The sequence below is a fragment of the Perna viridis genome, chromosome 6, assembly GCF_037379345.1.
Source record: "Perna viridis isolate PV_CMFRI_1.1 ecotype Kerala chromosome 6, ASM3737934v1, whole genome shotgun sequence".
Classification (NCBI taxonomy): domain Eukaryota; kingdom Metazoa; phylum Mollusca; class Bivalvia; order Mytilida; family Mytilidae; genus Perna; species Perna viridis.
This window is the reverse complement of record NC_142450.1, coordinates 48874858-48899328: the sequence shown is the minus strand read 5'-3', so window position 1 is coordinate 48899328 and position 24471 is coordinate 48874858. Positions and strand designations below refer to the sequence as shown.

The 24471-nt window shown below is 31.6% G+C and overlaps 4 long non-coding RNA genes across 4 annotated transcripts; all 4 read left to right on the top strand.

Moving 5' to 3' along the window:
• Positions 1-5525: 5525 nt before the first annotated feature.
• Positions 5526-8092, top strand: LOC148615389 (uncharacterized). Its single transcript, XR_015923883.1, has 2 exons — positions 5526-5827; positions 5986-8092. It is a non-coding gene; the product is annotated as an uncharacterized LOC148615389 (long non-coding RNA).
• Positions 8093-11811: 3719 nt separating this feature from the next.
• Positions 11812-13576, top strand: LOC148615388 (uncharacterized). The gene is made up of 2 exons (XR_015923882.1): positions 11812-11946; positions 12344-13576. It is a non-coding gene; the product is annotated as an uncharacterized LOC148615388 (long non-coding RNA).
• Positions 13577-16043: 2467 nt separating this feature from the next.
• On the top strand, positions 16044-19307 carry LOC148615387 (uncharacterized). The gene is made up of 2 exons (XR_015923880.1): positions 16044-16345; positions 16504-19307. It is a non-coding gene; the product is annotated as an uncharacterized LOC148615387 (long non-coding RNA).
• Positions 19308-21392: 2085 nt separating this feature from the next.
• Positions 21393-24025, top strand: LOC148615386 (uncharacterized). Its single transcript, XR_015923881.1, has 2 exons — positions 21393-22360; positions 22758-24025. It is a non-coding gene; the product is annotated as an uncharacterized LOC148615386 (long non-coding RNA).
• The last annotated feature ends 446 nt before the right edge of the window (positions 24026-24471 follow it).

Genomic DNA, 24471 nt, shown 5'->3' with positions numbered 1-24471 from the left:
ATGGATTTTATGAAGGTATAAGTATCTCAGCTTTGATAATTGATACATACTTGTGAAACTATGTGAAATGGTTTATTATTAATTTTATTTTCCAATTATTTTCGAAACAAATTCTTCAAGACTCTTTTGTGAAATGAACTGTTCAATTTCCCACCTTCTTTTCATTTATAAAACTATGGGCGTCTGGTGTAGTATTCATTTGTTTTTGATTGTTTATATACAGACCGTCTGTAAATCGTACTACACCATACCATAATAATTATTTCCATTCTGATATGACAAGGTAGGCTATTTCTGCATCTGCATCTTATGTCCATATCCAGGAATGCCAACATTCTTATCGTTACCTTAATCGTTTAAGCGTTTGACAACATACCTTTAATGTGTTTTTTATAATTGAAATTAGAGTAGTAGAATTATGTTTATAGGTGGACCTTTCTGCTCCCATGGACGCGTACGTCTGAACGTCAAATTAACTTTGAACAAAAACACATATAATAAAATGTGGTTTGTACTAATAACATATATTTAATGTACTTTTATGCATGTTGTATGAGTTTTTCTGGTCATATTTGAATCAAAGAGTTCATGTTCAAGGGTGATGTGTTTCATTTCTGATGAAGAAATAATTCTAAGGCGTATCCTGTTTAGTGTTAAAAAACAAAACAGAGAGTAATCAAGGGAACCAAGATTCTAGTAGAAATCAAAAGAATGTAATCCAGGGACAAAGACAAGACATGGAAAACAGACACACACAACACAGAAGATAACCAAAATCATACATACAAAGTAACAAAAGCAAATGATGAAACCAATATAACTTGTGTAAATATTACTTTTTTAGAACATCATTTTTTCGTTTAAAAAATAACAAAAAAATCTACAATATAGAAAAAACTATATTCTACCCATGTAATCAAATGTGTTAATCTACAAAAAAAAATAATGATAAAAGATCGCAAAATTCTAACTTTATGTATTTGTCAAAGTAAAGGACATAACCAACAATCTCGTCATGGAAAATAACTGTACCTGTTGAATTTAACTAACAGGGAAGTAAATACTACCATGTTGTCTTATGACCTTATCTAGACCGTAATGACCCTTACGCTTAATTAATGTTCTATTTATAAACATACTTCACTGTGTATTAATTTGACCTAGTTCTAGATGTTGTTTATTTTTTAAAAGTCAGAATATAGTGCTCTATTTTAACAATGTTTACTAATTTCGTATTTATAGCATACCCTTATCACTTAGAAACAATATCTTATATTTAACGAAATTTGGAGAAACATTTACGGTAAAATCCCTGATCCACATAACTATTTATTAGATGAGGACCACGAATATGTGGCTTGTTTCGTTTTCACCTTTAGTTTATATTTTATGCTACTTGAGTATATAAAGGCAACTCTTTCGCTGTACCTGTGTATAATGATATTTCTGGACCAGCCGCTGTGGTATGAGGATGAGGATTTCCTGGTCGTTATCGATGTAACCTTTTGACTGTCTGGCTTTAGCGATTTTCTTTCATTGGAAAGGAAATCAAAGGAACAAGGATTGGAATAATAATCAAAAGAATATAGTTCAGGATAACGACTAGGCAGGGAAATAAATACAAATCACAAAAATTTTTAATAACAATAATAACATGTCAAAGGAAAAAAGGTGAATAGCAAATCATGACTCCAATAAACACTTAGAAAGCAGATTCGAAAGTAGCGTTTTCTGTTTTTCTAGACACCCGTCGATGACTTTGGTTTTGATTTTACGATTGGTAGTGAATTATGCATAAGTACGTGCAATGATCTCAACATCTTGTATAATTCAAATTAGAGCGATTAAGGCAATCGAAATATTGATTAAGCAAACAAGAAAACAAAGTACATAAAACAGATACAAAAACCAATAATAAAATTACCGAACTGAAAACGCTAGGTAATAGCCAAAAGAAAAAGTAAAAAATAAATAAAATGGCATTAAGACAAAACCCGAAAACTTCCAAACAACTGCAAATGTCTTGATTTTTTTGGTTAAACATGTTTTTATAGCACCTTTAATCTCCTGCTTTCATTTGTGCTATAAAATCTGGTAGAACGTGCAATTTGGATAAAGTTTGATCAGTAACTTAAAACGATCTCAGATATCGCCTAAAATAATATTAGAACAAGAACGAAATAAAGCATGTGATGAATATTTCATGGCGGATTTACGTTTCTTCAAAGTACAATAATGTTTTCAATGTATATTCTAGTTATAGATAACAGAATAAATAGATCAACTAAGAGTGCTTCATAGCATATATGTATTGCTGTGATTTACAGAATAAACGATTTAAATAGCATAATACCCCTTAGGTTGACCCGAGATGATCCAGTCAATTATAAACGTGTTACATGACAAAAAATGTTTTACTGTATTTGCAATATCACACAATGACAATCAATTAAACACACATGATAATTTATTGATCGTGTTTAATATTCGTTGCTTTTATAATATCACCAAATATTAAATTATATTATTTGATTTCAGAGTTTACACGAATTACATCCGAAAGAAACGAATCAACATTGTTGCAGGAAAGAATTAATTACGTGAATTTGTCAGGCATTCTTCGAATTGACAAATGCAGGTAATTCCTTTACTGAAACCAAAATGTACGTACAATTAACATGTATTCCCTATAAAAAGTCGATGTATAGCTATAGTGTTTTTTTTTCAAAACACAAAATAATCATTACGTTGACTAACAATTATTTATTGAAGTATTGAAGGCATGTAATCCAAAGAGTCACATATTGGTTTGAATTCTCAATTAGAAGTGCCATGGAAAATATATTTTTGAATGGATAAATGAAGGTCTACTTGGTACTTTGGTAACCATACTGAAATGTAATTAGGAATGTTAAAAGTAAGGGGACAAAGAATGAATGCAATGAAGTATTCGACTCTAGCAGGTTATGCTATGATACAGTCCTTTTGGATTCTGTAGTGTACTTCATCTTAAATTATTGAGATATCATTGAATCTTTCTTCTTTAAAATAGAACGCTAACTATGTAGCGGAGATTAAAAGGCTCGGCTAAGTGCCATTCTGTCTGTTTAGAAGGTGTTTGAAACTATAATGTCATAGTATGAACCGCTTACTAAACCTTAATATTAATATTTCGTATTGCCATTGTTTCTTGTTCACCGTGTCTGTAATTAAATTTGTGTCAAATCAGGAGTGAAATGTCTTATAAAATGTATTGCTACTAAATTGGCAACAATAAAACGAAAGCTTGAAAACTAATGACCGATACAATATTTCAGTCTATATCTTTTTAAGGAGGTTCTCGCGTCTTACAAATCGCACCCAGTACGCTATGTGATACAAATGTTGTCTGTATTGCGTCTCTGTAGTCATAAAAACATACCTTCGTAGAGATTTGCTTGAAATATTACTAATGACTCGATTGACATAGTATTTTAAAACAATATATAACAAAGCAAACAACATTTTGCTTAAATAAATCTACAAGTCATCTTCAAATGATGAAGAATACGGCAAATAACAATGCAAGTTATGTGCATATATTCTGTCGTTTCCAACGTCGACTACTCACAAATAAGACTCCAACTTTTTATGATAATAGATTATCGGGTTTTATCGTTTGCTGAGAATTAGAAGCAAAAGATGTAAATATTTCCTATTTTAAAATAATACAACGAAGCATGCATATCAAGCAGGCAAAATTGACTCTTGACTGTTACAATGCAAAAGGAAATAGTCAAAACTCATAGGTTGGAAAGGAATGGCCCCTTAATTAAACAGAAAAAGCGTGACATATCTATTCAATGTGAGTACATACATGTAGTCTCAACAAAGTGTCAACCAGTACTGAGTCTAAGCAAGACATAACAAGTTTTATACAGTTTGAATATTGACAGTTGAGGAAAGAAAAAATCTACCACTTTTATTCTTGAGCACTTTTGAAGTTTAAAAAAATATGAACTGTGCCGCACTACCATTAGACGTGATTTATATACCTTTGACCAAACTGTTCGTCAGACGTGATGACTTTTCATTCAGAATTGTCAAATTTTCTTTCATCTGTGGCAACATCCCTTCAGCACCTCCGTATGGAGTGTTCATATCACAACTCACGTTTTGCCAGAGCTTGTCGGAAATACGCAGACTTTTTGTATTGCGCTAGAACTCTAACAAATAGGATTCTGGAACAGGGTTATGTTGCGACAAGATTGAAGTCATCACTACAGAAGTTCCATGGTCGTCATCATCGTGGATCGTTATGATGTATCAATCTTCACCATGAAACTGATTTATTCATTTATTCAACGGGTCATAGTTTCCCTTTCATTGTTTGTCTACCCCGGACTTGACTTTTTATGAGCAACTAGAAAAGCAGAGGACGCTAACCATACCGTTTCACCTGGTCCATGCTACCAGTTTTAAGTGGAGTCCGAGTTGCTCATTGGCTTTTGTTTCTTTGTACGTATTATTTTAGTTATGTTCTTTGTTGTGTATGTCTGTTTTCCATGTCTGGTTTTTGTCCCTAGATTACATTCTTTTGATTACCGCTATAACCTTGGTTCCCTTGATTACTCTTAAAGGCAATATCTTGCAAATCAAGCAAGACGCTACATGTGGTCAGAAATATGCCAGCTAGGTACCAACACAGAGGAGCACAAAATTTTGTGAAATATTTAATTGATACGTGATTTAATTTGATCAGCGGGAAATGAAACATAAAAATTACGGCGGTAAGATCAAATAAAAAAAAAACTTTCAATAAACTTTCACGTCGAAAACAACTTTAATTGGTTTATTTAGGATTGATTGTTGATATGAGTCTCTTAAGATGACAATTTTTTTATCTCATTTTTTGTACAATGTAATACATACCTGATTTCAAATAAATCGTACAAAATAATACTCATTCAAGTTATACCAATGTACTCTTTTCAGTTTTTTTTTAAAACGTTTTATGTATTTGCTAAATACAAATCGCAGATTTTGTATCATTGTAATCACATCTTGATAAACCCAGGTTAAGACAATACATTTATTATCTGATGTATAATTAAATCCCATTATCTGATATCTGATTTTATCCCTTAAAATCTGAATTTCATCTTATTTCAATGTCTTATATGTGACATTTCTGTTAACTGTACCTAATGCTTCTTTTCAATTTATAACTATACACTAGTAGCATATAACATTAAAATTCGCTTGAAGCAAGTCGTCTTGCACTGAACATGTTTTATAAGGACTAACATGAATTCACGTATTTGGAGAGACGTATTTACAGGTTACAGGTAAAATTCATGTGAACATATTTAACCCTTTTGCGTTCATGTCAACAGTTCTTTGTAAAGACGGTGCTGTATTTGATGCCATGTATGAATTACATAGACTATGCGCAAGTAATTTTATGACAATTAAATATTTCACAGCTGTAAGTGTTGATTTTGACGTAAGTATAATGTTTCAGTAACTTCAAAAATACCGAGGTGTCAGCAATGAGATTGCATTTATTTATTTGTTTAAACTAATGCCTATCTAGTGTATACAAATAGCTCTAGTATTACAAGGTTCTAAATTTATGTTTTACTGATTTTCCAATTACTACCAATTGGATTGTAAATACGCTTTATTAATTAGTAGGATACGTCAGAAGGTGTCCAGTTTATTATTTGAATGAGGAAAACAGCAAATTCATATACTATTTTTTGGTTCGGACAAAAACATGTTGATGTTATTATAATATAAGATCAGAAATTGTACTTTCAAGACATGACCCAATGATGTATCTGTGGTAAATATTACACATCCTAAAAAGTCCATTATCCGCGGAAATGAATTCTATTTCTAATTTGAAGTAATGTTTTTGTACATGTTCATATAGTGATTGCCTTAGTCAAGATGCCTTGTTCATCATTCACGGATAACGCTACAATATAATTTCTATTTCAGGAACTTTACTTCACTATGGTAGATCCATGCAAATGCGCATCACTCGTACTTGGTGTTGTAGTATTTTTTGGAATTATTATAGGACTACTGGTCATTCTAAGTAAAAACAACACGGATAAGAGAAAAGGATTTAGCACCGGACGTCCTCTCCCTGAAGATGGTCCAACAATTAGTTTTTATCCTAGTTTCAGTGAATCAAATGTTATCTGGCACAAAGAAGAAAGCATGGACAACTCATTAATAGAATATAACAAACGCGACAACATTTTCATTGTCAAGAAGGCTAACATTTTCTCCATTAAAGTTGTTTTGCATTTTGACGCGAGTAAACTGTCCCGTGATTTAATTGGTGCGGCCTGTATTGTTTTAAGTGATGGGCGCAAAATATGTAAGGCGGACGTTTTTCTTGAAGGATCACCAGGAATTTTTCATTTAAAACAAAAAATATATGCTCGTCAAGGGTTTAGTTTTTCTATTCGAATTCTTAATCCATCTTCAACGATCAAGGCAGTGGCTCGTAATATTGTGGCAATAACGCAGTCATTTCATAGCGGACCGGATGCTAACTAAACGGATACCAGAATAATATGAGTGCGGGATCAGAAAAAAAACTTGCAAGATGGTTTATGCCACTTGCAATTGACGCTTTTGTAAGGCTTACAGCTTAAGTTTTTGCAAACTTAAAATATATCAATTTAAATACACTACATCTAAAACAAATTGCAAATAACGATTGAATAGAACAACTGTAGCAATTGCTAGAACTGATATCTATTTGCACCAACAAGTCGACTGAATTCTAGCTTTAGATATTTGATCTCTGCTAATCATTATTCATCATCTTATATCATTTACATTTTTCTATACAATAACGAATGATCATGACAGATTCTTGGCATCAGCGGTTTAATTTATTTTGTTTATTTGGTTTCCTTCGTATTTACTAATATACAAGTGTCATGTTTCCTCATCTCATTAGATTTTCAAATGTTGCATGGTAAGATAATTGTTACTTTTTTGTATTAACAGAAAAACTGAAAACCTTTTGACATTTGAACATCAATTTTTATACATCAAATTGAAAATTTCTATTTATTGACATAGATTTGGTCGACCTTTACCAGCATTGACTTTATAGCCCAGACTCTTCCAGTTTATGTAAATTTTCAGATTTTGTGTATTTAATGTGAAGATGTGTTTTTTTTTGGTACATAATTTTAAAGTATAGTTTGTTTTAAAAAAAAAGCCAAAGCGTTTATTCTTGCTGACAAACCATCCCGTGTGAAAATTTACATCTAAAGTATGATAAAAGATATATTCTTAAATCATCAGATTTTCATCAGATTTAACTTAAGTTTTGGCTAAACTAGATTCACTAGAGATTGAGCTCCTATTACTGCTATTATAAACCGATCTATAAGTTCAGGTGTTGTAGCCCAAAGATTGAAATACGCACGAGTAAAACCAATTTATAAGAAAAAATGACCTTTAGAAATGGGCAATTATAGACTTATTATTTTTTTCAAGATAATAATATGTTGTAAAATTACAAATCTGAGTTCAGGAGTAAATGAATACTCCATTGATACGTGTCTTATATATTTACTTGATCATATTAGAAGTAATTATGCTGAAGGCTTATTTTCTAGAATGACCATGCTAGATCTACAAAAAGCTTTCGACACAATCGGCCACATTATACTGAGTTATACGTTGAAAATAAAGAGTGTTGAATATATCGATTGGTTTAAATCATATCTTTCAGACAGAGTACAATTTGTATCTCGTGATGATATAGTGTCAAAAGCAATGAATGTATCTTATCTTGTGGTGCGCTTCTTTTTATAACTTATGTCAATGAAATGTCCATCGGTATTAACAATTAATGCACACTTATATTGTATGCAGATAATAGTGCAATTTTATTCAGTCAAAAAGATCCGAAAACTATATCTAATAAATAAGAGAATGTGTTAAAAAGTTGTTTCGAATATCTAACCGATGATAAACTTTCACGCCATCAGGAAAGAAAACAATGTATGCTGCTCAGCCTGCCCAAAGATCAAAGTTATATCAGATTTCTGTATTAAATGTTATAATCATGTGATCAATTCTACTAATTATTGTAAAACATTTAGATGTATCTACGGTACAGTATCTTCGTTGTGAGATTGTCCAGAAGGTTAAGTCAAGACTTCAATTTTTGTATAAAAATGCCAAGTGCCTAGACCGTAGAATGGCCCTTGTATAAATACAGTGCTATTTTAATTATTCCTGTTCACCTAAGAATAGAAGTATTAGGAGAGGATGGTAAACAAACAACAAGTATTACAAGAAAAAGGTTGATTCTGTGTCTGGCATACATTTTGGCTACTAGTTATTCATCAGATATCCGAATCAAACTAATACAAGAAACATAACTTATATGAACTTTCGTGTTCTAAACACTGATATTTATGGCAGGAAAAATAATATAATGCCACTATAGATTGAAATAATTTGCCAATTTTTATTAAATATATTTCTGAAAAATCCTCATACAAAAGAGCAGTAGAACAACATTTGCAATTGATGGCACGTAACAATGAGAATGCATGTGAATTATGATCATGTTCTTTTTAATTTCTATTTCTATGTCAATTGCATTGACACAAACATTTATGTATAAATATACCATATGACATTTTAAAGAGATGGACCCATAGAAGTAAGTTTATATTGGGTTATTGGTAATCCCAGGCAAACAATGTACTTTTGAAGAGTAACTTAAGAATATATACATATATATATACATACATACATACATACATATATATATATATATATATATATATATATATATATATATATATATATATATATATATATCTATATATTTTATATGATAATGTGTATTGCGTATAGACATTTTTAAATTGCTGATATCTGTTTTATATTGTAGTTTTTATGTTACCTTTACAAATTTGATTGATTGATTGGTGGAACATCCTACAAACTATTAAACTATTTACCGAAAACAATCATCATATAATGATAAAAGATTCCTATTATCATTAATGAAATCATTGTATAACCACCACTATTGTATGAATATTCAGGTAAAAAAAAAGAATACAAAAGAAAAAAAGGAACCTTATGTTTTTGGTGTTATTTCATTTAATGTAGGGGTTTTATTATTTACAATAGGTTATCGTATGTCGCACTAAGAATACAGTGGATTTTGTTTTTGTGTTCTAGTATTTAATGGCTTTTACTTTTGCATGGTCACTTCTGCAAAAGAAATTAATATTGTAATTCACAATTTTACATTCAGGGTAATGGGAATAGTTTTATTTCTTGATATTTGTTTTATCATTCTTCATAAGTTCATATAATATTGAAAAGATTTCAGCCAATTTGTTTTTTGATGTATGGAGAAATTTTCATTAAGGGCTTTCCTTACATGGGAAAGACCTTATTGCTATATAGATGACGTATTATCTTTAAACAATCCTAATTTCGGGGATTTGATACATCGCATCTACCCAAAAGAACTTGAGATAAAGGATACTACAGACACTGTGAAGTCAGCCTCATATCTTGACCTACACTTAGAAATCGATGGTAAAGAAAAACTATTGACCACACTTTACGACAAAGTGATGACTTTTCATTCAGAATTGTCAACTTTCCTTTCATCTGTGGCAACATCCCTTCGGCTCCTGCGTATGGAGTGTTCATATCACAACTCATACGTTATGCCAGAGCTTGCCGAAACTACGCAGACGTTTTGTATCGCGCTAGAACTCTAACAAATAGGCTTCTGGAACAGGGTTATGTTGCTACAAGATTGAAGTCATCACTATAGAAGTTTTATGGTCGTCATCATGAACTCGTGGATCGTCATGGTGTATCCATCAGCACCATGAAAACTGATTTATTCAACGGGTCATAGTTTTCCTTTCCTCGTTTGTCTACCCCGGACTTGACATTTTATGAGCAACTCGGCGGGTGTTTCTAGAAAAGCAGTGGACGCTTACCCTACCTGTGCACCTGGTCCAGTTTTTAGTGGAGTCCGAGTTGCTCATTTGCTTTTGTTACTTTGTATGTATGATTTTAGTTACTATATGTTCTTTGTTTTGTATGTCTGTTTCCCATGTCTGGTCTTTGTCCCTGGATTGCATTCTTTTGATTACCGCTATAACCTTGGTTCCCTTGATTACTCTTCCAATGGTTTGATATATTACATCAATACCTATTTATAGATTTGATATTGCATTATTTTTTCAGCTTTGTCGAAGAGGGTCATGTGATTTGTGATTCATCATAATAAGCACATTTCAAAAATCAGAGTTTCAACCATGATAAGTCATATATTTTCAAGTAGTAGGGTCATTAAGTGCAGAAATTTAAAGTTCGTATAGGGTAAGATTGTATATCAAATGAAAGGTCTTAAAGCGTACATCCGAAGTAAATGAGTTAGTGAGGCCAATGAGTGCATAACTTAAGTTGTTAATATAATAAGGTTGTCGCATGTCAAATTTAAGGCCATAATGTGTACATCTCAAATTTCAATTTTGTTATGCAGAAAAAGAAACCAATTGGGGTTAATAAGTGCAAAATTATAAAGTTCACAGAAAGTAGGGTTGATGTATATCTAACGAAAGGTCGTTGAGTTAACAATACAAAAATCATGATGGAAAACATCGAAAATTACATTTGACAAGGTCACCAAGTGCAAAAAGTCAAACTGTTGTAGAAGGTTAGCATTTTATTTATCAAAAAAAATGTCTTAATGTGTATTTTACAAAGAGACAGTTTTCAAGGGAAAGAACAATTGACATACTAGTTTTTGATTAAAATTCTTCATACTATTTAAATCAAATGGACAATATTGAATTGATGCAATGATAAGATTACTGTCACATGATACATATTAGATAACAGCTGAGTTTAAGAAAAAAGTAACAAAAAAAAAACAACCCCTCCAAAAAAAAATCCCCCAAAAAAACCCAAAAAACAAAAAACAAACAAACAAACAAACACAAATAACGACGATAAATAAACAAAACGATTTCTCAGAAGAAATATCTAAATGTAGGGTCACATTTGCAAATAATCTGTTGATTTATCATTAGACATAAACTACACTGAATAACGATAAAAACTGTTTCAATCCACTCTTTATAAAATAATGTAGTCATCTTTATCACATAGTATTATGTAATTGGATATAAGGACAGCGCCCTAGACCACTCGGCCATATAAACCGAGTGGTCTAGGGCGCTGGACTTAGTGCAGGCGGTGTTGCCATAGATGTCACAGCGGTACGAGTTCGAGTCCCGCGGAGGGAACGACCAAAAATTTGCTTCGCAAATTTGACAGTTCTAAGATCGTTTGGAATTTTTCAGACCCTTCTATAAGTTTACGTTATCTTCCCCGTATCAATTTGATCCGATGGAGCAGGGTAGTGAATAGAGTCGTCACATTCTGAGACGTTGTATATATATATATATATATATCCTGATGTCTTTTAAACGCGCTAAATAAACACTTATTAATATGTTTTTAGAGAATATGTTACATTTATATCTTCAGAATTCATATACTAAATTTCTCTAGATAAGGGTAGAAATCAATAAATGGATACATTTTATCCGTAGTCCTTTTCTTTTTAAATTTACCTTCTGTTTAAACAACCTTCAAAAAATCATTGTAATATTATTTAGCAAGCAAATATGAATAAACATACTGCGTATTAAACATATCTATTTATATAATTCGGAAAACCAAAATGCTAAAAATAAAACTTATTCACTTTGTAGAAAGTTTTAATTCATGAACAGATAAGAAAAACCCAAAACATATCGTGTTACATCGTTATGCACTGTTTAGGTATTAAAACATGTGTTTATAGATTAGAAAACTGTATTGTTATCAATATTTGCCAAAGGCATATTTGATATGTTAAGCCATCTTTTGGTAAGTTGTATTACTGCAGCTAATCATTTGTAATGCAATATTTTTTGTAAAATCTCATTGCATTGAAGGCATTTTTGTGATTCAAGCTAATAAGGAATTCAGCGACTGTTTAACTGATATTTTTCCCTCCACCTGTGGAAATAACATACAGTATTTCAATCTATAAGCATGTCAATCGATCAAATATTTAAATATTGTAATGGGGAAAAGATTCGTATATTAACGAACATTTGTTGTTTGTAAAACGATCATATTAATATGCACATCAAGTTTCATATTGACAGGCAAAAATATTATATATTGTATCTATTGTTTTCCATCATTGAATGTAAACTTATTGCTAAAAATCAACATATTGAACAATATATATAATTATTTTCTTTTTCATTTGTTACAGAGTTACAACAGTCAATACATTAAATATGATTAAATTCTCTTGAAATTTATGTGCGCCTTTTGATTTTTAAAATCAAAGTAGATGACAATTACTGACCTATTGCATGGTCATTTTCAGATGAAAACTACGTGCGTTTTAATTCAGTACTAGCACCAGTGACCTATCACACATTATTTGGATTTGTATTTCATAGGCTTCAAACTACAGTATGGTAGAACAGTGCCGGCGTACACCATATATTGTTGGTTTCGTAGTTTTTTTGGTGGTTATAATAGTACTTCTGGTGTTTTTTAGCAAGCACAATACAGAACAGAAAAATAGAATGAAAACAAAAAATCCCTACCCGAAGGACGGGCCAACAATTCATTATTATCCAATTATCAGTAAATCTAGTGTTGTCTGGCACAAAGAAGGAGGAACTGATACCCAATTCATTGAATATAACGAACGCAATGATATATTCCTGGTCAAAAAGGCAAATATTCTCTCCATAAAAGTCGTGCTACATTTTGAAGTCAGTAAACTTTCCCGTGATTCAATTGGTGCTGCCTGCATTGTCTTAAGTGACGGACGTAAGAAATGTAAAGCGGACTTTTTTTTTGAAGGATCACATAGAGCTTTCCATCTAAAGGAAAAAATATATGCTCGTCCAGGATTTAGTTTTTCCATTCGAATACTTAATCAATCTTCTGCCATCAAATCAGCTGCTCGCAATATGTTGGCTATTACCCAATCTTTTTATAGCGGACCGGACATTAATTCAACATACGCCCGTATATCATGAGAGTACGTTCAGAAACAAAAGGGAAATAAATCCGTAAAGCGATGAATATCTGCTGTTTGTTTCTGCTGTTTGCACACTACGAATTCAAATTTGAAACAGTTAAACGGTACTTGTGCGCATAAAATATTAACAAGCATAAAAAAATCAGATCAGAAGCAGCTGCTTTTATCAACATAATTGTTTGTTTTGATTAAGGGTTTGATTTATTTCAACACTTGGTCTAATTTTTCATCTTAAGGACGACGAGTATAGGAAATATATCTACAAAACCTCAGTCAGAATTATCAAGCTCCTTTCTGGATGTTTAGCATGACTTAACATTTTATATAGAAAGTCATTTGTTTTTAAAAATATTTTTTTAAACATCTATCTTGAAGTTCGGATATTAGGTTTGTTATCATTATCATTATGTATTTATATTGTTTGGCATTAAATTTGTTCATTTGTGATTTGTTTATTTTTTTTTCTGTATTGGTACCACGACAAAATTTCGAACAATTGCTGTTGCATAAGGGATGACCCCTTTCCGAATATTGATTAAGATATCGTAGCATATATGTGAAGTTCTAAAAAACAAAAATAAACTGTAAACCTAGATACGCCAAGAAATGAACAAGAGTCAAAATTAAATAATAATACATAAATAAATATACAAAGATGAAAGTGTCACTAAACACATAGCTTGCTGTTGATATGCCTGTAATAATATTTCAGTCTATATCTTTTTAAGGAGGTTCTCGCGTCTTACAAATCGCACCCAGTACGCTATGTGATACAAATGTTGTCTGTATTGCGTCTCTGTAGTCATAAAAACATACCTTCGTAGAGATTTGCTTGAAATATTACTAATGACTCGATTGACATAGTATTTTAAAACAATATATAACAAAGCAAACAACATTTTGCTTAAATAAATCTACAAGTCATCTTCAAATGATGAAGAATACGGCAAATAACAATGCAAGTTATGTGCATATATTCTGTCGTTTCCAACGTCGACTACTCACAAATAAGACTCCAACTTTTTATGATAATAGATTATCGGGTTTTATCGTTTGCTGAGAATTAGAAGCAAAAGATGTAAATATTTCCTATTTTAAAATAATACAACGAAGCATGCATATCAAGCAGGCAAAATTGACTCTTGACTGTTACAATGCAAAAGGAAATAGTCAAAACTCATAGGTTGGAAAGGAATGGCCCCTTAATTAAACAGAAAAAAGCGTGACATATCTATTCAATGTGAGTACATACATGTAGTCTCAACAAAGTGTCAACCAGTACTGAGTCTAAGCAAGACATAACAAGTTTTATACAGTTTGAATATTGACAGTTGAGGAAAGAAAAAATCTACCACTTTTATTCTTGAGCACTTTTGAAGTTTAAAAAAAATATGAACTGTGCCGCACTACCATTAGACGTGATTTATATACCTTTGACCAAACTGTTCGTCAGACGTGATGACTTTTCATTCAGAATTGTCAAATTTTCTTTCATCTGTGGCAACATCCCTTCAGCACCTCCGTATGGAGTGTTCATATCACAACTCACGTTTTGCCAGAGCTTGTCGGAAATACGCAGACTTTTTGTATTGCGCTAGAACTCTAACAAATAGGATTCTGGAACAGGGTTATGTTGCGACAAGATTGAAGTCATCACTACAGAAGTTCCATGGTCGTCATCATCGTGGATCGTTATGATGTATCAATCTTCACCATGAAACTGATTTATTCAACGGGTCATAGTTTCCCTTTCATTGTTTGTCTACCCCGGACTTGACTTTTTATGAGCAACTAGAAAAGCAGAGGACGCTAACCATACCGTTTCACCTGGTCCATGCTACCAGTTTTAAGTGGAGTCCGAGTTGCTCATTGGCTTTTGTTTCTTTGTACGTATTATTTTAGTTATGTTCTTTGTTGTGTATGTCTGTTTTCCATGTCTGGTTTTTGTCCCTAGATTATATTCTTTTGATTACCGCTATAACCTTGGTTCCCTTGATTACTCTTAAAGGCAATATCTTGCAAATCAAGCAAGACGCTACATGTGGTCAGAAATATGCCAGCTAGGTACCAACACAGAGGAGCACAAAATTTTGTGAAATATTTAATTGATACGTGATTTAATTTGATCAGCGGGAAATGAAACATAAAAATTACGGCGGTAAGGTCAAATAAAAAAAAACTTTCAATAAACTTTCACGTCGAAAACAACTTTAATTGGTTTATTTAGGATTGATTGTTGATATGAGTCTCTTAAGATGACAATTTTTTTTTATCTCATTTTTTGTACAATGTAATACATACCTGATTTCAAATAAATCGTACAAAATAATACTCATTCAAGTTATACCAATGTACTCTTTTCAGTTTTTTTTAAAACGTTTTATGTATTTGCTAAATACAAATCGCAGATTTTGTATCATTGTAATCACATCTTGATAAACCCAGGTTAAGACAATACATTTATTATCTGATGTATAATTAAATCCCATTATCTGATATCTGATTTTATCCCTTAAAATCTGAATTTCATCTTATTTCAATGTCTTATATGTGACATTTCTGTTAACTGTACCTAATGCTTCTTTTCAATTTATAACTATACACTAGTAGCATATAACATTAAAATTCGCTTGAAGCAAGTCGTCTTGCACTGAACATGTTTTATAAGGACTAACATGAATTCACGTATTTGGAGAGACGTATTTACAGGTTACAGGTAAAATTCATGTGAACATATTTAACCCTTTTGCGTTCATGTCAACAGTTCTTTGTAAAGACGGTGCTGTATTTGATGCCATGTATGAATTACATAGACTATGCGCAAGTAATTTTATGACAATTAAATATTTCACAGCTGTAAGTGTTGATTTTGACGTAAGTATAATGTTTCAGTAACTTCAAAAATACCGAGGTGTCAGCAATGAGATTGCATTTATTTATTTGTTTAAACTAATGCCTATCTAGTGTATACAAATAGCTCTAGTATTACAAGGTTCTAAATTTATGTTTTACTGATTTTCCAATTACTACCAATTGGATTGTAAATACGCTTTATTAATTAGTAGGATACGTCAGAAGGTGTCCAGTTTATTATTTGAATGAGGAAAACAGCAAATTCATATACTATTTTTTGGTTCGGACAAAAACATGTTGATGTTATTATAATATAAGATCAGAAATTGTACTTTCAAGACATGACCCAATGATGTATCTGTGGTAAATATTACACATCCTAAAAAGTCCATTATCCGCGGAAATGAATTCTATTTCTAATTTGAAGTAATGTTTTTGTACATGTTCATATAGTGATTGCCTTAGTCAAGATGCCTTGTTCATCATTCACGGATAACGCTACAATATAATTTCTATTTCAGGAACTTTACTTCACTATGGTAGATCCATGCAAATGCGCATCACTCGTACTTGGTGTTGTAGTATTTTTTGGAATTATTATAGGACTACTGGTCATTCTAAGTAAAAACAACACGGATAAGAGAAAAGGATTTAGCACCGGACGTCCTCTCCCTGAAGATGGTCCAACAATTAGTTTTTATCCTAGTTTCAGTGAATCAAATGTTATCTGGCACAAAGAAGAAAGCATGGACAACTCATTAATAGAATATAACAAACGCGACAACATTTTCATTGTCAAGAAGGCTAACATTTTCTCCATTAAAGTTGTTTTGCATTTTGACGCGAGTAAACTGTCCCGTGATTTAATTGGTGCGGCCTGTATTGTTTTAAGTGATGGGCGCAAAATATGTAAGGCGGACGTTTTTCTTGAAGGATCACCAGGAATTTTTCATTTAAAACAAAAAATATATGCTCGTCAAGGGTTTAGTTTTTCTATTCGAATTCTTAATCCATCTTCAACGATCAAGGCAGTGGCTCGTAATATTGTGGCAATAACGCAGTCATTTCATAGCGGACCGGATGCTAACTAAACGGATACCAGAATAATATGAGTGCGGGATCAGAAAAAAAACTTGCAAGATGGTTTATGCCACTTGCAATTGACGCTTTTGTAAGGCTTACAGCTTAAGTTTTTGCAAACTTAAAATATATCAATTTAAATACACTACATCTAAAACAAATTGCAAATAACGATTGAATAGAACAACTGTAGCAATTGCTAGAACTGATATCTATTTGCACCAACAAGTCGACTGAATTCTAGCTTTAGATATTTGATCTCTGCTAATCATTATTCATCATCTTATATCATTTACATTTTTCTATACAATAACGAATGATCATGACAGATTCTTGGCATCAGCGGTTTAATTTATTTTGTTTATTTGGTTTCCTTCGTATTTACTAATATACAAGTGTCATGTTTCCTCATCTCATTAGATTTTCAAATGTTGCATGGTAAGATAATTGTTACTTTTTTGTATTAACAGAAAAACTGAAAACCTTTTGACATTTGAACATCAATTTTTATACATCAAATTGAAAATTTCTATTTATTGACATAGATTTGGTCGACCTTTACCAGCAGTGACTTTATAGCCCAGACCAGACTCTTCCAGTTTATGTAAATTTTCAGATTTTGTGTATTTAATGTGAAGATGTGTTTTTTTTTGGTACATAATTTTAAAGTATAGTTTGTTTTAAAAAAAAGCCAAAGCGTTTATTCTTGCTGACAAACCATCCCGTGTGAAAATTTACATCTAAAGTATGATAAAAGATATATTCTTAAATCATCAGATTTTCATCAGATTTAACTTAAGTTTTGGCTAAACTAGATTCACTAGAGATTGAGCTCCTATTACTGCTATTATAAACCGATCTATAAGTTCAGGTGTTGTAGCCCAAAGATTGAAATACGCACGAGTAAAACCAATTTATAAGAAAAAATGACCTTTAGAAATGGGCAATTATAGACTTATTATTTTTTTCAAGATAAGAATATGTTGTAAAATTACAAATCTGAGTTCAGGAGTAAATGAATACTCCATTGATACGTGTCTTATATATTTACTTGATCATATTAGAAGTAATTATGCTGAAGGCTTATTTTCTAGAATGACCATGCTAGATCTACAAAAAGCTTTCGACACAATCGGCCACATTATACTGAGTTATACGTTGAAAATAAGGAGTGTTGAATATATCGATTGGTTTAAATCATATCTTTCAGACAGAGTACAATTTGTATCTCGTGATAATATAATGTCAAAAGCAACGAATGTATCTTATCTTGTGGTGCGCTTCTTTTTATAACTTATGTCAATGAAATGTCCATCGGTATTAACAATGAATGCACACTTATATTGTATGCAGATAATAGTGCAATTGTATTCAGTCAGAAAGATCCGAAAACTATATCTAATAAATAAGAGAATGTGTTAAAAAGTTGTTTCGAATATCTAACCGATGATAAACTTTAACGCCATCAGGAAAAAAAAACAATGTATGCTGCTCAGCCTGCCCAAAGATCAAACTTATATCAGATTTCTGTATTAAATGTTATAATCATGTGATCAATTCTACTAATTACTGTAAAACATTTAGATGTATCTACGGTACAGTATCTTAATTGTGAGATTGTCTAGAAGGTTAAGTCAAGACTTCAATTTTTGTATAAAAATGCCAAGTGCCTAGGCCGTAGAATGGCCCTTGTATAAATACAGTGCTATTTTAATTATTCCTGTTCACCTAAGAATAGAAGTATTGGGAGAGGATGGTAAACAAACAACAAGTATTACAAGAAAAAGGTTCATTCTTTGTCTGGAACCCTAGATCTAGCATACATTTTGGCTACTAGTTATTCATCAGATTTCCTAATCAAACTAATACAAGAAACATAACTTATATGAACTTTCGTGTTCTAAACACAGATATTTATGGCAGGAAAAATAATATAATGCCACTATAGATTAAAATAATTTGCCAATTTTTATCAAATATATTTCTGAAAAATCCTCATACAAAAGAGCAGTAGAACAACATTTGCAATTGATGGCACGTAACAATGAGAATGCATGTGAATTATGATCATATTCTTTTTAATTTCTATTTCTATGTCGATTGCATTGACACAAACATTTATGTATAAATATACCATATGACATTTTAAAGAGATGGACCCATCTCTTTAAAAAAAAAATATATATATTTTATATGATAATGTGTATTGCATATAGACATTATTAAATTGCTGATATCTGTTTTATATTGTAGTTATTATGTTACCTTAACACATTTGATTGATTGATTGGTGGAACATCCTACAAACTCTTAAACTATTTACCGAAAACAATCATCATATAATGATAAAAGATTCCTATTACCATTAATGAAAACATTGTATCACCACCACTATTGTATGAATATTCAGGTAAAAAAAAGGAATACAAAAGAAAAAAAAAGGAACCTTATGTTTTTGGTGTTATTTATTTAATGTAGGGGTTTTATTATTTACCATAGGTTATCGTATGTTGCACTAAGAATACAGTGGATTTTGTTTTTGTGTTCTAGTATTTAATGGCTTTTACTTTTGCATGGTCACTTCTACAAAAGAAATTAATATTGTAATTCACAATTTTACATTCAGGGTAATGGGAATAGTTTTATTTCTTGATATTCGTTTTATCATTCTTCATAAGTTCATATAATATTGAAAAGATTTCAGCCAATTTGTTTTTTGATGTATGGAGAAATTTTCATTAAGGGCTTTCCTTACATTGGGAAAGACCTTATTGCTATATAGATTACGTATTATCTTTAAACAATCCTAATTTCGGGGATTTGATACATCGCATCTACCCAAAAGAACTTGAGATAAAGGATACTACAGACACTGTGAAGTCAGCCTCATATCTTGACCTACACTTAGAAATCGATGGTAAAGGAAAACTATTGACCAAACTTTACGACAAACGTGATGACTTTTCATTCACAATTGTCAACTTTCCTTTCATCTGTGGCAACATCCCTTCGGCTCCTGCGTATGGAGTGTTCATATCACAACTCATACGTTATGCCAGAGCTTGCCGAAACTACGCAGACTTTTTGTATCGCGCTAGAACTCTAACAAATAGGCTTCTGGAACAGGGTTATGTTGCTACAAGATTGAAGTCATCACTATAGAAGTTTTATGGTCGTCATCATGAACTCGTGGATCGTTATGGTGTATCCGTCAGCACCATGAAAACTGATTTATTCAACGGGTCATAGTTTTCCTTTCCTCGTTTGTCTACCCCGGACTTGACATTTTATGAGCAACTCGGCGGGTGTTTCTAGAAAAGCAATGGACGCTTACCCTACCGGTGCACCTGGTCCAGTTTTTAGTGGAGTCCGAGTTGCTCATTTGCTTTTGTTACTTTGTATGTATGATTTTAGTTACTATATGTTCTTTGTTGTGTAGGTCTGTTTCCCATGTCTGGTCTTTGTCCCTGGATTGCATTCGTTTGATTACCGCTATAACCTTGGTTCCCTTGATTAATCTTCCAATGGTTTGATATATTACATCAATACCTATTTATAGATTTGATATTGCATTATTTTTTCAGCTTTGTCGAAGAGGGTCATGTGATTTGTGATTCATCATAATAAGCACATTTCAAAAATCAGAGTTTCAACCATGATAAGTCATATATTTTCAAGTAGTAGGGTCATTCAGTGCAGAAATTTAAAGTTCGTATAGAGTAAGATTGTATATCAAATGAAAGGTCTTAAAGCGTACATCCGAAATATCGATGTTTTGTCTCGAAATAAATGAGTTAGTGAGGTCAATGAGTGCATAACTTAAGTTGTTAATATAATAAGGTTGTCGCATGTCAAATTAAAGGCCATAATGTGTACATCTCTAATTTCAATTTTGTTATGCAGAAAAAGAACCCAATTGGGGTTAATAAGTGCAAAATTATAAAGTTCACAGAAAGTAGGGTTGATGTATATCTAACGAAAGGTCGTTGAGTTAACAATACAAAAATCATGATGGAAACATCGACAATTGCATTTGACAAGGTCACCAAGTGCAAAAAGTCAAACTGTTGTAGAAGGTTAGCATTTTATTTATCAAACAAAATGTCTTAATGTGTATTTTACAAAGAGACAGTTTTCAAGGGAAAGAACAATTGACGTACTAGTTTTTGATTAAAATTCTTCATACTATTTAAATCAAATGAACAATATTGAATTGATGCAATGATAAGATTACTGTCACATGATACATATTAGATAACAGCTGAGTTTAAGAAAAAAGTAACAAAAAAAAAAAAACAACCCCTCCAAAAAAAACCAAAAAAAACCCCAAAAAACAAACAAACAAACACAAATAACGAAGATAAATAAACAAAACGATTTCTCAGAACAAATATCTAAATGTAGGGTCACATTTGCAAATAATCTTTTGATTTATCATTAGACATACATTACACTGAATAACGATAAAAACTGTTTCAATCCACTCTTTGTAAAATAATGTAGACATCTTTATCACATAATATTATGTAATTGGATATAAGGACAGCGCCCTAGACCACTCGGCCAGCTAGGCTATATAAACCGAGTGGTCTAGGGCGCTGGACTTAGTGCAGGCGGTGTTGCCATAGATGTCACAGCGGTACGAGTTCGAATCCCACGGGGGGAACGACCAAAAATTTGCTTCGCAAATTTGACAGTTCTAACATCGTTTGGAATTTTTCAGACCCTTCTATAAGTTTACGTTATCTTCCCTGTATCAATTTGATCCGATGGAGCAGTGTAGTGAATAGAGTCGTCACATTCTGAGACGTTGTATATATATATATATATATATATATCCTGATGTCTTTTAAACTCGCTATATAAACAATTATTAATATGTTTTTAGAGAATATGTTACATTTATATCTTCAGAATTCATATACTAAATTTCTCTAGATAAGGGTAGAAATCAATAAATGGATACATTTTATCCGTAGTCCTTTTCTTTTTAAATTTACCTTCTGTTTAAACAACCTTCAAAAAATCATTGTAATATTATTTAGCAAGCAAATATGAATAAACATACTGCGTTTTAAACATATCTATTTATATAATTCGGAAAACCAAAATGCTAAAAATAAAACTTATTCACTTTGTAGAAAATTTTAATTCATGAACAGATAAGAAAAACCCAAAACATATCGTGTTACATCGTTATGCACTGTTTAGGTATTAAAACATGTGTTTATAGATTAGAAAATTGTATTGTTATCAATATTTGCCAAAGGCATATTTGATATGTTAAGCCATCTTTTGGTGAGTTGTATTACTGCAGCTAATCATTTGTAATGCAATATTTTTTGTAAAATCTCATTGCATTGAAGGCATTTTTGTGATTCAAGCTAATAAGGAATTCAGCAACTGTTTAACTGATATTTTCCCCTCCACCTGTGGAAATAACATACAGTACTTCAATCTTTAAGCATGTCAATCAATCAAATATTTAAATATTGTAATGGGGAAAAGATTCGTATATTAACGAACATTTGTTGTTTGTAAAACGATCATATTAATATGCACATCAAGTTTCATATTGACAGGCAAAAATATTATATATTGTATCTATTGTTTTCCATTATTGAATGTAAACTTATTGTTAAATATCAACATATTGAACAATATATATAATTATTTTCTTTTTCATTTGTTACAGAGTTACAACAGTCAATACTTTAAATATGATTAGATTATCTTGAAATTTATGTGCGCCTTTTGATATTTAAAATCAAAGTAGATGATAATTACTGACCTATTGCATGGGCATTTTCAGATGAAAACTACGTGCATTTTAATTCAGTACTAGCACCAGTGACCTATCACACATTATTTGGATTTGCATTTCATAGGCTTCAAACTACAGTATGGTAGAACAGTGCCGGCGTACACCATATATTGTTGGTCTCGTAGTTTTTTTGGTGGTTATAATAGTACTTCTGGTGTTTTTTTAGCAAGCACAATACAGAACCGAAAAATAGAATGAAAACAAAAAATCCCTACCCGAAGGACGGGCCAACAATTCATTATTATCCAATTATCAGTAAATCTAGTGTTGTCTGGCACAAAGAAGGAGGAACTGATACCCAATTCTTTGAATATAACGAACGCAATAATATATTCCTGGTCAAAAAGGCAAATATTCTCTCCATAAAAGTCGTGCTACATTTTGAAGTCAGTAAACTTTCCCGTGATTCAATTGGTGCTGCCTGCATTGTCTTAAGTGACGGACGTAAGAAATGTAAAGTGGACTTTTTTTTTGAAGGATCACAGGGAGCTTTCCATCTAAAGGAAAAAATATATGCTCGTCCAGGATTTAGTTTTTCCATTCGAATACTTAATCAATCTTCTGCCATCAAATCAGCTGCTCGCAATATGTTGGCTATTACCCAATCTTTTTATAGCGGACCGGACATTAATTCAACATACGCCCGTATATCCTGAGAGTACGTTCAGAAACAAAAGGGAAATAAATCCGTAAAGCGATGAATATCTGCTGACTGTTTCTGCTGTTTGCACACTACGAATTCAAATTTGAAACAGTTAAACGGTACTTGTGCGCATAAAATATTAACAAGCTTAAAAAAATCCGATCAGAAGCAGCTGCTTTTATCAACATAATTGTTTGTTTTGATTAAGGGTTTGATTTATTTCAACACTTGGTCTAATTTTTCATCTTAAGGACGACGAGTATAGAAAATATATCTACAAAACCTCAGTCAGAATTGTCAAGCTCCTTTCTGGATGTTTAACATGACAAGAGTCAAAATTAAAATAATAATACATAAATAAACATACAAAGATGGAAGTGTCACTAAACACATAGCTTGCTGTTGATATGCCAGTAACAATCAGCAGGAAAAAAATGGTTTGTGAAATATAAAACAACAAAGATTTATTTAAATGACAAAAAAAAAATAAAATAAATAAATAAATAAACAATAGTATCATTGTAAGAGCTAGCTATTTTATACCCTTTAAGTTATGTTACGCTTAATAGCAGATATGCTAACACATTTAATACCAATATGGACTGTGAGTCACTCTTAAAGTTTCGTTTTGGATTTCATAAATTTTGTAAAATACATAAGCGAGACAGATATATAATTTATTCTGTTTTAGTTTTACAAACATTCACCTAAAAACACTTTTAGAACTATTATCTTCTTGATATATCAGAAGAATGACTGATAAACTTTTACTTTCAGTATATATGAGAATAAAATATATTGAAATTACATGACCAAACTTGTACTCAAAAACCGGTAAATACATTTTGTGGGTGCAAGCAAAAACAAAAATGAGTACAATCATGTCAAAGAACTGAATGTATGCATTTCACCCCAAAACCTGACAACATCGAAAGTTAGATA